The sequence below is a fragment of the Bufo bufo genome, chromosome 1 (assembly GCF_905171765.1).
Source record: "Bufo bufo chromosome 1, aBufBuf1.1, whole genome shotgun sequence".
Classification (NCBI taxonomy): Eukaryota; Metazoa; Chordata; class Amphibia; order Anura; family Bufonidae; genus Bufo; species Bufo bufo.
This window is the reverse complement of record NC_053389.1, coordinates 260,089,615-260,105,563: the sequence shown is the minus strand read 5'-3', so window position 1 is coordinate 260,105,563 and position 15,949 is coordinate 260,089,615. Positions and strand designations below refer to the sequence as shown.

The following is a 15,949-nucleotide window of genomic DNA, read 5'->3' as shown; positions in this document are numbered from 1 at the left end:
TATAGCCACCGTTCTTTGCAAGGACACTCAAAAGCCTGCCATCCATGGATTCTGTCAGTGTTTTGATCTGTTCACCATCAACATTGCGTGCAGCAGCAACCACAGCCTCCCAGACACTGTTCAGAGAGGTGTACTGTTTTCCCTCCTTGTAAATCTCACATTTGATGATGGACCACAGGTTCTCAATGGGGTTCAGATCAGGTGAACAATGAGGCCATGTCATTAGATTTTCTTATTTTATACCCTTTCTTGCCAGCCACGCTGTGGAGTACTTGGACGCGTGTGATGGAGCATTGTCCTGCATGAAAATCATGTTTTTCTTGAAGGATGCAGACTTCTTCCTGTACCACTGCTTGAAGAAGGTGTCTTCCAGAAACTGGCAGTAGGACTGGGAGTTGAGCTTGACTCCATCCTTAACCCGAAAAGGCCCCACAAGCTCATCTTTGATGATACCAGCCCAAACCAGTACTCCACCTCCACCTTGCTGGCGTCTGAGTCGGACTGGAGCTCTCTGCCCTTTACCAATCCAGCCACGGGCCCATCCATCTGGCCCATCAAGACTCACTCTCATTTCTTCAGTCCATAAAACCTTAGAAAAATCAGTCTTGAGATATTTCTTGGCCTAGTCTTGACGTTTCAGCTTGTGTGTCTTGTTCAGTGGTGGTCGTCTTTCAGCCTTTCTTACCTTGGCCATGTCTCTGAGTATTGCACACCTTGTGCTTTTGGGCACTCCAGTGATGTTGCAGCTCTGAAATATGGCCAAACTGGTGGCAAGTGGCATCTTGGCAGCTGCACGCTTGACTTTTCTCAGTTCATGGGCAGTTATTTTGCGCCTTGGTTTTTCCACACGCTTCTTGCGACCCTGTTGACTATTTTGAATGAAACGCTTGATTGTTCGATGATCACGCTTCAGAAGCTTTGCAATTTTAAGAGTGCTGCATCCCTCTGCAAGATATCTCACTATTTTTGACTTTTCTGAGCCTGTCAAGTCCTTCTTTTGACCCATTTTGCCAAAGGAAAGGAAGTTGCCTAATAATTAGGCACACCTAATATAGGGTGTTGATGTCATTAGACCACACCCCTTCTCATTACAGAGATGCACATCACCTAATATGCTTAATTGGTAGTAGGCTTTCGAGCCTATACAGCTTGGAGTAAGACAACATGCATAAAGAGGATGATGTGGTCAAAATACTAATTTGCCTAATAATTCTGCACGCAGTGTAGTCTTCTGATGAGACAACTCCACAATATAGTCTTCTGATGAGACAACTCCACAATATAGTCTTCTGATGAGACAACTCCACAATATAGTCTTCTGATGAGACAACTCCACAATATAGTCTTCTGATGAGACAACTCCACAATATAGTCTTCTGATGAGACAACTCCACAATATAGTCTTCTGATGAGACAACTCCACAATATAGTCTTCTGAAGAGAAATGCTTCCCGTAGTAGTAAGGGCAAACAGTTTTATTTGTAGGTATAAAATTCCCTGATGATTCCTTTCTTAGAGGGGTTTTCCGGAAGTACTATTCTGATGACCTAGCCTCAGGATAGGTCACCAATATCTAATCAGTGGGGGTCTGATTCCTGGCATCACCACCGATCAGCTGTTTGAAGCAGCAGCAGCTCTTTGGTGGGCACTGTGGCCTCCTTGCAGCTTACCAAGCACAGCGCCAAGCATTGTATAGTGGCTGTGCTTGGTACTGCAGTCCAGGCCCAGTCACTTAAATAGGACTGAGCTTCACATGGGTCATGTGACAGATGAATGTGACGTCACTGGCCTAAGAGACCATAGCATTCACCAGAGCTTCTTTAGACCCCCAGCAATTACATATTGATACCCTATCCTGGTAATAAGTCCTCAATATTCTACTCCCAGAAAACCCCTTTAAAATAGTATAGTGGTCAAAATTCCATTATCATGAGTGCCAGAGTGCCACGTTTTCTTTGAAATAGTAAAAGGGGTTGTCAGAGATTTGTTGAGGTTGTCAGCTGATCGATGGGGAAGTGGCAGGTGTTGGACCCCGGCCAATCTGGTACAGATGACCTATCCTGAGGATAGATCATCAATATTAAACACCGAGAAAACCCCTATAAATGATACATTTCTAGTTGTCTTTAGTTCAACAGAAGCTGTATAAATATTAAAATTATAAAGCTGTAGGCGGCGATCACCCCCTAGTGGAGGCTGCAAGTAGTCAGAATTGTATCATCTGTCACTGTGTATGAGGAGACAGGATTGTTTATTGGGGAAACTCTTTACTGGGGTCACTAGGTCACTCTGCTGGCACTGGTTATGTGAGACACTGGTGCTAGTGTGTATAGAAACATCTACTGATACTGCTTATGTGAGGCACTGCTGGAACTACTGTTTACGGAAGCACTTTACTGGTACTTTTTATATTTGACACTGCTGCCACTATAGTTTATGGAAGCACTCTACTGGTTATGATTATATTAGACACTGCTGGTACTATTGTTTATGAAAGCACTCTACTGGTACTTTTTAGATTGGACACTGCTGGTACTATTGTTTATGGAAGCACTCTACTAGTACTGTTTATATGGGACATTGCTGCCACTATTGTTTATGCAAGCACTCTACTAGTCATGATTATATTAGACACTGCTGGTACTATTGTTTATGGAAGCACTCTACTGGTCATGATTATATTAGACACTGCTGGTACTATTGTTTATTGAAGCACTCTACTGGTCATGATTATATTAGACACTGCTGGTACTATTGTTTATGGAAGCACTCTACTGGTACTTTTTATATTGGACACTGCTGCCACTATTGTTTATGGAAGCACTCTACTAGTACTGTTTATATGGGACATTGCTGCCACTATTGTTTATGCAAGCACTCTACTGGTCATGATTATATTAGACACTGCTGGTACTATTGTTTATGGAAGCACTCTACTGGTCATGATTATATTAGACACTGCTGGTACTATTGTTTATGGAAGCACTCTACTAGTACTGTTTATATGGGACATTGCTGCCACTATTGTTTATGGAAGCACTCTACTGATACTGTTTATATGGGATACTGCAGGCACTATAGTTTATGGAAGCACTCTACTGGTCATGATTATATTAGACACTGCTGGTACTATTGTTTATGGAAGCACTCTACTGGCACTTTTTATATTGGACACTGCTGCCACTATTGTTTATGGAAGCACTCTACTAGTACTGTTTATATGGGACATTGCTGCCACTATTGTTTATGGAAGCACTCTACTGATACTGTTTATATGGGATACTGCAGGCACTATAGTTTATGGAAGCACTCTACTGGTCATGATTATACTAGACACTGCTGGTACTATTGTTTATGGAAGCACTCTACTGGCACTTTTTATATTGGACACTGCTGATACTATTGTTTATGGAAGCCCTCTACTAGTACTGTTTATATGGGACATTGCTGCCACTATTGTTTATGGAAGTACTTTACTGGTACTGTTCATATGGGACACTACTGACATTGTACTTTATGGAAGCACTCTACCGGTCCTGGGACACTGCTGCCACTATTGTTTATGGAAGCACCCTTCTGTTACTGTTTATGAGGGACACTGCTAGAACTACTGTTTATGGAAGACCTCTACTGGTACTTTTATATGGATACGGTTGGCAATATTGTGTGTGGATTTGAGGCAACGGTGCACCACTGTTAATTGAGTGCAACCTCTACCTGTGGGTAGGCTTTACATAGACAAAAAAAAATCTTAAGAATAGACATCCATGCTTTAGCACACAGCAATAGTATAAAGTACACAGAGTATATTCATTACACAAATAAAAGGCAAAGAGATTCAGTAAGCCCAGTTTAAGTTTTGGGCAGTTATATAGATGGTGTAATGGCCTTTGGCATTTTTAACCTGAATTCTTCATTACAGATGTATCACGTTGTAATATTATGCATGGATTGTCCCCAGTAGTGTTCACCACATTATGTGCGGTGGCTGCAGCTGAATTTGCTGTCTGGTGCAGTCGTCAATCACTCGGAGGGCTGCTGTTGATTGACAGCTGTACAGCTTACGTTCTGCTGAGGCTTTAGCACAGAACTAATACAAAGGGAGCCTTTAAGGCATTGATGTCGAGCCTGAATACCAGCCAAGACTGGCAGCTACTGTGTCCCCCATAAGTAGTGCAGCCATATGGCTGATGCTAAATAGTTGGCAGTACACTGAAAGCAGAATAAGGGTAGAGGGTTGTTTCTGAAATTTCACTGGGACCATGTTTGGAGTTTGATGCCTTTTTTTGAAAAAATATAATCAACCCACTTTTACAGTATATGACCTGTAGGGGACACTACCTAATTAAAGGGGGCTTCCCACTCCAGACCCTCCACACACTCTTTTAGTTGAGGCCTATAGGTGAATTCAGTCTTGGACCATAGATGTCTGACAGTCATAAACAGGACCTTGTCATGTTGTAATGTCCTCCGAGAACTGCATTTCTCTTTACCTGGATGTAGCCACCACTGATGTTTTTTCTTGGAAGCCCCTGCCACCTGGTCCCAAGTAAACGGTACCGTTAGCTTTGACCCTGTTCATTTTGACACCCACACCAATTAGACAATGTCAGAGCATCCAGGTTTCCTCCCAGTTGGAACTCATTGTCCGTGACCGCCCCCTTGACCATGGCCTTGGTGCTAACACTAATGGCACTGATTGCGTGGGAATAAGGGTGATCAAAGAACACTGGCAACGCCTGTGAGGAGGCAGCTACTCCAAGGTAAAGAGTGCTGCAGATGTTGGAGAAAGTAAGAGGTCCTCTTTCAGGGCGCCACCTTTGAAACATCCATTTATCTTTGTTCCACCAAGCAAGGTGGCCACAGCCACCACATTCAGATGGCCGTGCTTTATTCAAGTCCATGGGAATTATGGAAACAGCCAAATAAGCAAACTATAAATGTCTAATGTGAGAAACCCCCTTAAAGGAGTTGTCTTATCATAGTCATTGATGATATATCATCATCTCTCTGCTCCATTGGGCTTTTTCCAGGTACCTACATGGTTGACTTTTTCGAATTATCATGGTGGTGGTCTTAGCTGTTGGTCTCTCATCAATGACTATGATGAGCCTTTAGTAGTGAAGATCTATTTTAGTTTCTTTTTTTTTTTTGTGGGTACCCAGTTGTCCCTCTACTGTGGCTGACTTCTTAGAGTTAGTGTCTAAGACTCTAAGTGATACCACTGGTACCAGGTCTTCTCATGACTGGTGGTAATTTCAGGCCTGGGATTGTATGTTTAAAATTGGGATAGTTAGAAATGTTGGGAGCAATCACCATATAACAGCAGGATGAAGTATCTCAGAAATGGCAAATTAATGAAGCAGTTTGTTTTCGGGGATGGAGGTGATGACGTGACAAAGAAGGGTTTTCAGCGGATGAGGTTGGAAAATAATTTTGAAATACCGGTTAATAGGAGACTGTGATGTGATCGCTGACTCACTTCAGACTCGTAGATTATGGAATAATTTTTATAATCTACAATGTACCAAATGCAGATCATTGTATGATCACTGTAAGAAGTGTAATTTATTTATTTTTTCCCTAGGGTGTGACCCCCATTGAAATAAATAAAAGCAAGTTCGTATTGATGTCTGCCAGGGTACTTGTGGGCTGTTATGTGGGTGCTTCTAGTCCAGTGTATGGGAAGAGCAAATAGCAGAGCAGTATCTATAGATACCCTATGCATTTGTTTGACCAGGTAACCAAGAGACTCAACTCCAAAATGGACTTGGCTTCCAGTCATAATAAAGCCTAATTCACACGTCAGTGTTTGTCAGCAGTGATGGCCAGTTCGCCAGCGTACACATGCGGGCTGCCATCTTAAATCACAAGTCCGGCGATGCACAGGTAAGTCCTTACCTGTGCCGCGAGCCGGTCTGAAACAAATGCGGTCACCGGGAGCAGGCAGTTCCGAAAACAGCCCGATTAAGGCCCCCAGTGGCTGTTCTTGGAATTGTCTGCTCCCAGTGACCGCATTTGTTTCAGACCGGCTCGCGGCCAGGCACAGGTAAGGACTTACCTGTGCATCGCCGGACTTGTGATTTAAGATGGCAGCCCGCATGTGTCAGATTACTCGATTTAAATCGAGTACTCGTTGCAGCCCTAATCTGAACCTGTTCTGTGTTTAGAGCCGCACCTGGTTTTAGTTCAAAATCACTGATGGAAATCACTGACCGAACACTGATGTGTGAATGAGGCATAAGAAGGGCAACTCTGAAGCACAAAACGCTGTCCTAACAAGTGAAACTCTGCACAGGCTAATAGAGCAGGAACGTGAACTTATGGGTAGTGGTGCCGTCTATTTTTCTGTCTTATCAGCCAGTTGGGGCTATGTAAAGAAGCTGCCATATGTGTGAGTGATATCAGTAGAGCTTTTAAGTTTAGTGGCCACTATGATCTTGGACAGTAGAAGTATTGAGTCCCCCATTCTAAGCGGTCTAATGTGTGGGGGGGAGCTCCCGACTCTCCCCCAATAGATGATGATGGGAGAGAGAAGGATCAGGTGAAATGAATATTTTCACCCAGTCCTTTTGTTCTCCCAGGAGATAAGCCAGTACTACAAGGGTCTGAAAGTGGCTTATCCCCTGCCGATCTCAACATGTATCTGTATGAGATAGCATTCAGCTGAACGATTATGTTGCTGACAGCTATTGAATGTGTATGGCCATCTTTAAGGAGAACATATGGCTTGGAAGGAGGTACAAGATGTGTATGGCCGTCTTTAAGGAGAACATATGGCTTGGAAGGAGGTACAAGGCATCCCCCCTGCCTCCTCATCTGACTTGTACATGCTCTATTATCGTAATCGGAGACCAGTTCTACAATGGTGAGCTCGCCGGGCTTTCATCCTCAGGTTCTGTGTAAACTTTATTCGCTTTTAAAACCACTGAGAAAATGTTGACATTCCTCGCCTGGCTGCTCTGTAACCAGTCAGATATTGTTTTTCCTGGGTTCTTGACCTGAGAGACAGGAACAAACTACTGAGTGAAAATGTCAGGGAGCAGCGCTGACATCAGAGCCCCAGCTGTTACCTCATCAAATCACAATTAACTTTCTGCCTGGCCAAACACCAGTGTACAGTAAACAGGAATATTTTACTCGATTCATCATCGGTTTCAAACAGATCAGCCAGTTGTAACCGTCACCTCCCCCTAGGGCCCTTTATATCGCAAGAATGCAGAGTGGTATAGTGCAGCTTATAATGTCCCTTTATGTGTGTCACGGTGCTCCTACCTGGACCCCAGGCTTTGATTCCGAAGCAATAAATAGGGGGAATAATTGAGGGATTTGAAAGGAAGATTAAGTCCAGACCTTGTATGTAGTTGAACAGCAGCTTTACTTTGCATAAACTTTCTTCAAAACAGTTTACAGACTTTGTCTTGGTCCCAGCAGGCTTTAGCATTAAAACTGGCAGGCAAACTCGACTCTGCTACATCTGTTTCTCTCTGGCTCTCCTGTAATGACAAGGCTGACTGTATGACTTTGCTTCTTCTTGTATGCTGCACTTCTCTTTGTATGATCTGTCTCTAGATTAGGCCAGGGAACTTTCCTCCTGGCTCCTGAGGCTCTAAGCTTTGGCTCCATGGCCAGCAGAGGTGAGGGTGCCCTGGCTGGCTTGGGCACGTCCAGCAGAGACTTTCCCCCTGCACACCTGTACCTGTTACCTGACTAACTAGAACTTCTGCCCCACCCTTCCTGCAGGAAGTATGACTCACCTACCTCTCTCCAGAATGAGGGGGGGGGGGGGGAGAATGGAATGGTAAGTTACATTCTATCTACATACAGCTCTGCCGTGTGCTGCCACCTGCCGGTGAACCAGGTGAATTACATATGAGCAGTTACATAACATTAGAAATGCACAGTGTATAGGACCTGGAATAAATAGGACCTCTCAGGGCGTCACAGTCACAGACTTTTCCGCAGACAACCGGATTTAATGTCCAAACTGGTGCTTTATTGTGTCACTTCAGCACTCACACAAACATAAGCATCAAAATGAAACAAACACCTGCCCATCTGGGCTCTAACTAATACACAATAGTATCCCTGACTCACCTCTAAGCACAGGGTCTCAGGCTCCAAGCCTTAGCCGGTCTGCTCATCAGACACAAGTCCATACGGGAAGGGATCCGGCTTTGCATAACCTTGTGGCCCCTCAGCCACATACGGTCCAGCAGCCTCCAGGCTGTGACCACACCAGCACACTTGGTCCAGAAGTCCTCCCGATTCTGACCATGCGACCCTCTTTCTGTAGGTGTCACTGGGCCCCCGAAATTTCAGGCTTTACAATGCCTTGTGGCCCCTCAGACCTCCTGGCTGAGACCACACAGAGCCTCTGTAGGCCTCTGCTTTCAAATTTTCTCTCTCTTGACTGACACACAGAGGGTTGGTTTTATACCTCCTTGATTACAGCAGCCCTCACCTGCGATGACCTCAGGTAAAAGATGTCAGGGATATAAAGCAAATGCTTTATATAAAATAAAAGATCAAAGAAAATTTTTCAAAGGGAATTGATCCTAGAGGTGGACATATAAAACACCTCAAAAAGAGTATGTCATTAATTTAATTATATTGTGCAATCATTAAAACATGGTACAAGCGTCTATGCAAAAATACAAATGATTTATACAATAGCTTAGAATACAATCAAAGCTTAATCAATATAAAATTCAATAATATGCAATAACACCCAGTAATATGTAGTGCCCTAAATTTGCCACTAGATGGCTCTAACATAAATACCAGCGTTCCATATTACCTCTCAAACATAAAATGTAATACAACCGTCTCGACTACAATTATGAGATATAGTGGGATGCGAAAGTTTGGGCAACCTTGTTAATCGTCATGATTTTCCTGTATAAATCGTTGGTTGTTACGATAAAAAATGTCAGTTAAATATATCATATAGGAGACACACACAGTGATATTTGAGAAGTGAAATGAAGTTTATTGGATTTACAGAAAGTGTGCTATAATTGTTTAAACAAAATTAGGCAGGTGCATAAATTTGGGCACCACAAAAAAGAAATGAAATCAATATTTAGTAGATCCTCCTTTTGCAGAAATTACAGCCTCTAAACACTTCCTGTAGGTTCCAATGAGAGTCTGGATTCTGGTTGAAGGTATTTTGGACCATTCCTCTTTACAAAACATCTTTAGTTCATTCAGGTTTGATGGCTTCCGAGCATGGACAGCTCTCTTTAAGTCACACCACAGATTTTCAATTATATTCAGGTCTGGGGACTGAGATGGCCATTCCAGAACGTTGTACTTGTTCCTCTGCATAAATGCCTTAGTGGATTTTGAGCAGTGTTTAGGGTCGTTGTCTTGTTGGAAGATCCAGCCCCGGCGTAGCTTCAGCTTTGTCACTGATTCCTGGACATTGGTCTCCAGAATCTGCTGATACTAAGTGGAATCCATGCGTCCCTCAACTTTGACAAGATTCCCAGTCCGTGCACTGGCCACACAGCCCCACAGCATGATGGAACCACCACCATATTTTACTGTAGGTGGCAGGTGTTTTTCTTGGAATGTTGTGTTCTTTTTCCTCCATGCATAACGCCCCTTGTTATGGCCAAATAACGAAATTTTAGTTTCATCACTCCACAGCACCTTATTCCAAAATGAAGCTGGCTTGTCCAAATGTGCTTTAGCCCACCTCAAGCGGCACTTTTTGTGCTGTGGGCGGAGAAAAGGCTTCCTCTGCATCACTCTCGCATACAGCATCTCCTTGTGTAAAGTGCGCCGAATGGTTGAACGATGCACAGTGACTCCATCTGCAGCAAGATGATGTTGTAGGCCTTTGGTGCTGGTCTGTGGGTTGACTCTGACTGTTCTCACCATTCGTCGCTTCTGTCTATCTGAGATTTTTCTTGGTCTGCCACTTCGAGCCTTAACTTGAACTGAGCCTGTGGTCTTCCATTTCCTCAATATGTTCCTAACTGTGGAAACAGACAGCTGAAATCTCCGAGACAGCTTTCTGTATCCTTCCCCTAAACCATGATGGTGAACAATCTTTGTCTTCAGGTCATTTGAGAGTTGTTTTGAGACCCCCATGTTGCTACTCTTCAGAGAAAATTAAAAGAGGAGGGAAACTTACAATTGACCCCCTTAAATACTCTTTCTCATAATTGGATTCACCTGTGTATGTAGGTCAGGGGTCACGGAGCTTATCAAGCCAATTTGAGTTCCAATAATTAGTTCTAAAGGTTTTGGAATCAATAAAATGACAACAGTGCCCAAATTTATGCACCTGCCTAATTTTGTTTAAACAATTATAGCACACTTTCTGTAAATCCAATAAACTTCATTTCACTTCTCAAATATCACTGTGTGTGTCTCCTATATGATATATTTAACTGACCATGGCAGGCCTGGAAGGTTTCAGCAGAGTCCAGGCTGCCATAGTAACCAATCGGAGCCCTGCAATTTCACTGCGGGGGCTCCGATCCGGAGGCAGAGGGATCCACATCCCTCTGCCTAACTAAAAAGATGCCGCAATCAGCTTTGATCGCAGCATCTGAGGGTTTAAATGATGAGGTTCGGTGTGATCACCATTCCCCATCATTGCGGCCAGATTCCTGCTGTATGATACAACCGGCACCCACCACATTTGGAGCAGGCTCACTGCAGCAGTCCGCTCCCTACAACTGTGGGTGCATGATGCCGTACATGTACGGCATTATGCGTCAAGGGGTTAAAAAGCTCAATGATCACATGACTGATGATGTGACTGCTGGGATGCCAATAACAGGAGAGAGACTGTGGGGCTAATTAGACTCAGTCAGGTTCCTAATGGTGGCAATTGTCCCTGTTAGGCTCTGTTCATAACCTATTTTGTGGGCACATTCGGGGTATGCGCCATATACTCCATAAGGTGTATATGGTGTAAACCCAAGCAATTGTGAACAGCGCATAACAGGGTTGATTTTAACTGGGGGTGGCGTCACTTTAGCAAGTGGCATTTATCATATAGACAAAGTCAGACCTCCCAAGTGGAGGGACAGTCCCTCTTTTTGCCCCAAGTCCCTTTGCTCCATAAATGTCCCTCTTTTTGATCTGAGGGATAGATTGTCAGTATTGCATGTACAATATTGATGCAGAAAGTGTTTGTCTGGGTCCTCTCTGTATATTAAAGCCTACCTTGTATATCATTTCATTGCTTGATACAATTTGAATTTTAGAAATTTCTATATTCAGAAATTTTTTGCACTAGTTCATAAGAGAAAACTATTAAAGTACATAAATAGGCAAAAAAAAAAAAAAGATCTTTCATGCAGTGAACCATAAGTGTCCCTCTTTGAACTTCCAAAAAGTTGGGAGGTATGCAAAAAGTTAATATAAAGCACTTACTAATGTATTGTGATTGTCCATATTGCCTCCTTTCCTGGCTGGATTCATTTTTCCATCACATTATACACTGCTCGTTTCAGAAACGAGGTGGCTGGGACTGGAGCTGCTGTGCATGGATACCAATGCACGCTCCCAAAGTCCCAACCACCAGAGAGGCCTTTTCCTATAGTGTGCAAGCACGACCACCGCTGCTAGACTGCAGGGTGGTCATAACCACTGGAAACAAACAGTGTATAATGTGATGGAAAAATGAATCAAGGGGACCAGAGGACTTTTGTCCTTGAAGGGTTTGAGCTCACTACTAGACACTGCTCATGGGCAGAAGCAGCTCTGTTGCTGGAAAACAGAAGGCTAAATATACTCTGTTCCTTATGGGGTTAAACAAGGTTCAGTTAAAAGGTGCCTTCATCATGTGTGACTAAGGGCTCATGCACACAAACATATTTTCTTTCCGTGTCCATTACTTTTTTTTGCGGACCGTATGCGGAATTATTCATCAAAAAAAAAAAGGTAAGTTACTCCGTGTGCATTCCATTTCCGTATGTCTGCATGTCCGTTCCGCAAAAAAATAGAACATGTCCTATTATTGCCCGCATTACGGACAAGGATAGCACTGTTCTATTAGGGGCCGGCTGTTCCGTTCCGCAAAATAGGGAATGCACACGAATGTCATCCGTATGTTTTGCGCATCTATGTTTTGGGGACAGCTAAATACATACGGTCGTGTACATGAGCCCTAAAGCAAAGTGCAGTATAGCATACTGTATTTAATGATCATATACAGGTGAAATGCGAAAAATTAGAATATCGTGCAAAGTTCATTTATTTCAGTAATGCAACTTAAAAGGTGAAACTAACATATGAGAGACTCATTACATGCAAAGCGAGATATTTCAAGCCTTTATTTGTTATAATTTGGATGATTATGGCTTACTTCTTATGAAACCCCAAAGTCACATTTTTGAGGTCCCCTCTGCTCAGGGGGTATGGATTAATTAGCTGACTACAGTGTGACACTTTGAGCCTAGAATATTGAACCTTTTCACAAAATTCTAATTTTAAGCTGCATTAATGCAATTCCTTTTAATTTGCATTACCGAAATAAATTGAGTTTTGCACGATATTCTTATTTTTCGAGTTTCACCTGTATGTGCAATAGTAAATAACTAGCTCAAAATGATACTGACATCTCTTTGTCTTTGGTGACTGGTGCAGGATTTGGGATCTGGTTATTCCGGTTGTAGAGGGGTCGAGTTGTCCACATAGGTTGCTCTAGAGGACACCTGAAGGTCAGACAATTACTTGACCCCCCCTTCCCCTCTTCCAGAAACCCTCCACCCAAGTGTGACGTTTTTGGAAGGATCAGAGTTGAATTGAAACCTGGCTACTTGCTGACCTGTTGCTGAACAGAATGCAAAGCAGTTCCTAGAAAGTCTCTCACTATCATCTATTCTAGAAGTAATTTTTACCTACATTTTTAAAATGAGTTTTCTTTTCACTTTTTATTTTTTTATTTTTAAATGAAATTATTTTTCGAAAAGGCAACATTTCCACACATGAGGCAGACGAGATAAGCCAAATGGAGTTGATCTCCTGCAAATTACAGTATGTTCTGTTATTTACTACGGTAATTATTATATTCTTGTCATGTTTAGAAAGGTCAATTGAATTTTTCTTCTTTATGTCATTATTTAACCCCTTCAGGACACACCCTAGTTTGGTACTTATAGGGGTATTTCCATCTGGGACATTGATGGCTTATCACTAGTAGCCATCATTTAAATAGTGGCCTTGCTTGGAATCACGCTCAGCCCTATTCACTTCTATCGGCTGTGCTGTGCCTAGCCCATGTGACTGATGAACGTGTCGTCATTGGCCTAGGAAAAGCTGAGAAAAGGCTGCAGCGCTACCTTCTCAAACAGCTGATCGATGGGGGTCCCAGGTGTCGGACCCCCACTGATCAGATACTGATGAATTATCCTGAGGATAGGTCGTCAGTATTAAAATCTCGGAAAACTCCTTTACATGAGTGCGATCAGCATTACCGCCGATCATAGACATTTTGCCACAGGTGTGGCAGTCACCCCAACAAGGGATTAAAGAGGAAGCGGTTAAAGAGGACCTGTCACCTCTTAAAACATGTCTGCTATTCCCCATGTAATAACACTTTTGAACATCTATCCTCGACTCTATGTTGTGCCATTTCTCTGCTATTCCTCCTAGCTGTTTATGATTGAATTATCAGCAGCTTGGTGTTACGCTGGGTTCACATCTGAGCGTTTTACAGCGCGTTCCTACGCGCTGTAAAATGCTCAACAGGCAAAAACCAATGATCCCCTATGGGCATGGTTCTCACCTGAGCGTTTTACAGCGCGTACGAACGCGCTGCAAAACGCCCTACGCCCCAAGAAGTGCAGGAGCTTCTTTGGGGCGTATGGTCGCGCGTTCCCGTACATAGACTTCCGGGAACGCGCGACAATGCGCGTTGCTTGTTGCCGGAGCCGCGTCTGTAAACGCCCGATAAAATCACGCATACAGAGCGCTCCTTCGGTACGCTCAGGTGTGAACCCAGCGTTACTAGTTGGGGGTATGTCCCTGCACAGTCTGATACTAGCAGCACTGATTGGACAGAATCAGACACAGTCACTACCGGTAACACCCAGCAGTACCTTTACTGCAGACTGTTAGCAATTTATTTGTAAACTTCTAGCAGGAATAATAAAGGAATGGTACAACATAGAGTCATAAGAACAGATATTCCAGAATCGTTATTACATGGGAATTGGATTTAGTTACTAAAACAGACATGTCAGGTCCTCTTTAGATCATAACCATGGAAATGATGACTACTGGTGACCAAATGAAAGTAAGGTTGAATGCACACGGCCGTGTTCCGCGGCCGAGAGCGGTCCGTGGTATGCCGGGCTGGATTCCTGTTCAGAGCAGGAGCGCACGGCGTCATTGGTTGCTATGACGCCGTGCGCTTCATGTCGCCGCTGCACTACAGTAATACACTATATGAGTGTATTACTGTACAGCAGCGGCGGCATGAAGAGAACGGCGTCATAGCAACCAATGACGCCATGCGCTCCTGCTCTGAACAGGAATCCAGCCCGGCATACCACGGACCGCTTTCGGGCCGCGGAACACGGCCGTGTGCATTCGGCCTAAGGCTGCATTCACACGTCCGTGTGTGTGGATCCGCAAAACACGGACATTGGCGATGTGCGTTCCGCATTTTGCGGTCCGCACATCGCCGGCACTTAACAGAAAATGCCTTTTCTTGTCCGCAATTGCGGACAAGAATAGGACATGTTCTATAATTTTCGGGATCGAAATTGCGGTCCCGGAAGTACGGATCCGCAATTCCAGGTCCCATAGAAATGAATGGGTCCGCAATTCCGTTCCGCAAAATGCGGAACGAAATTGCGGACGTGTGAATGGACCCTAAGACTGTGGTGAGAGACTGAGCCCGTCATGCTGGGAATCCCCAGACTTCATTATGGTCGCTGGCTTTTTTCCCGTTGGGTTCTCAGTTTAGCATTAACATAGATAAAATAGACTCAGCTAGTTATAACCTGCTGCAAGTATCAGTGTCATGAGATGAGCCTGACCCTGAGCTGCAGTCACCAGAGATGAAGTGTACAGGTGCTGGGAACAGCCTGCTATATGGTTATAATACGCTTACCTACAGCTATAGGTTTCTTTCAACTCTATTTTTATTGATTCTAATATTTGCTGTAAAGAATCGGCTCTCCTGATGTCTGTTTAGTAAATTCTCAAATTATCCATGAAATAATAATTCTGGGGACCTTGTTCTTAGAACTCTGTATTGTTCTGTTCCTCTGTTATTCCTCCTGGAAATATATATGAATTGATAACTGGATGTTACTATTCCCCTTGTCAGATGTATATGCCCCTACACAGTCTGACACTGTCCAATCAGTACTGACAACCAGGGCATGGCCACACAGTCAGTCTTGGAAGCCAAAATCAGGGGTGGATCATAAAAGGAGAAAAAGTATAAAGAACAGATAGGACTTCTTGTCTTTTTTTCACTCCTGGTTTTGACTTCCAAAACTGCATCTGAAAACCTGAACAGGTGGCGATTCCATCATTGATGAAGGAATGAGGTAATGTCTAGTTGTCAATGAGGAATAAGAGAGGAACAGCGCAATCAATGATTGTCCAATATTGTTATTTCATGGGTAATGTAAGTGTATACTGTAATAGACATGTTAGAAGAGCAAACAGATCGTCTTTAAAGGGGTTTTCTGGGATTTTTTAACGATGACCTATCCTCTGAATGGGTCATCAGTATCTGATCGGTGGGGGTCCGACACCTGGGACCCCTGCCGATCAGCTGATCGAGAAGGCACTGGCGCTTTCAGTAGCACTGCAGCCTTCTTTCAGCTTTGCTTTTTGCTATGTGATGTCACGTTTATCAGTCCACATGGCCTAGGCGCAGCTCAGCCCCATTGAAGTGACATTGAGCTGCAATACCAAGCACAGCCACTATACTATGTACGGCGCTGTGTATGGTATGCTGCGA

General features: G+C 43.6%; 1 protein-coding gene across 6 annotated transcripts in view; it reads left to right on the top strand.

Moving 5' to 3' along the window:
- The window catches only part of PRR5 (proline rich 5), a 121,090-nt gene that overhangs the window by 5,918 nt on the left and 99,223 nt on the right, over window positions 1–15,949 (top strand). For 2 of the 6 annotated variants that reach the window (XM_040439151.1, XM_040439152.1), the window contains exon 2: window positions 12,725–12,855. The exons of the other annotated variants lie outside the window; for them this stretch is intronic. The gene's annotated coding sequence lies outside the window, so the exon portion shown is untranslated. The remainder of the gene's footprint in view (window positions 1–12,724; window positions 12,856–15,949) is intronic. 6 annotated transcript variants of the gene reach the window in all.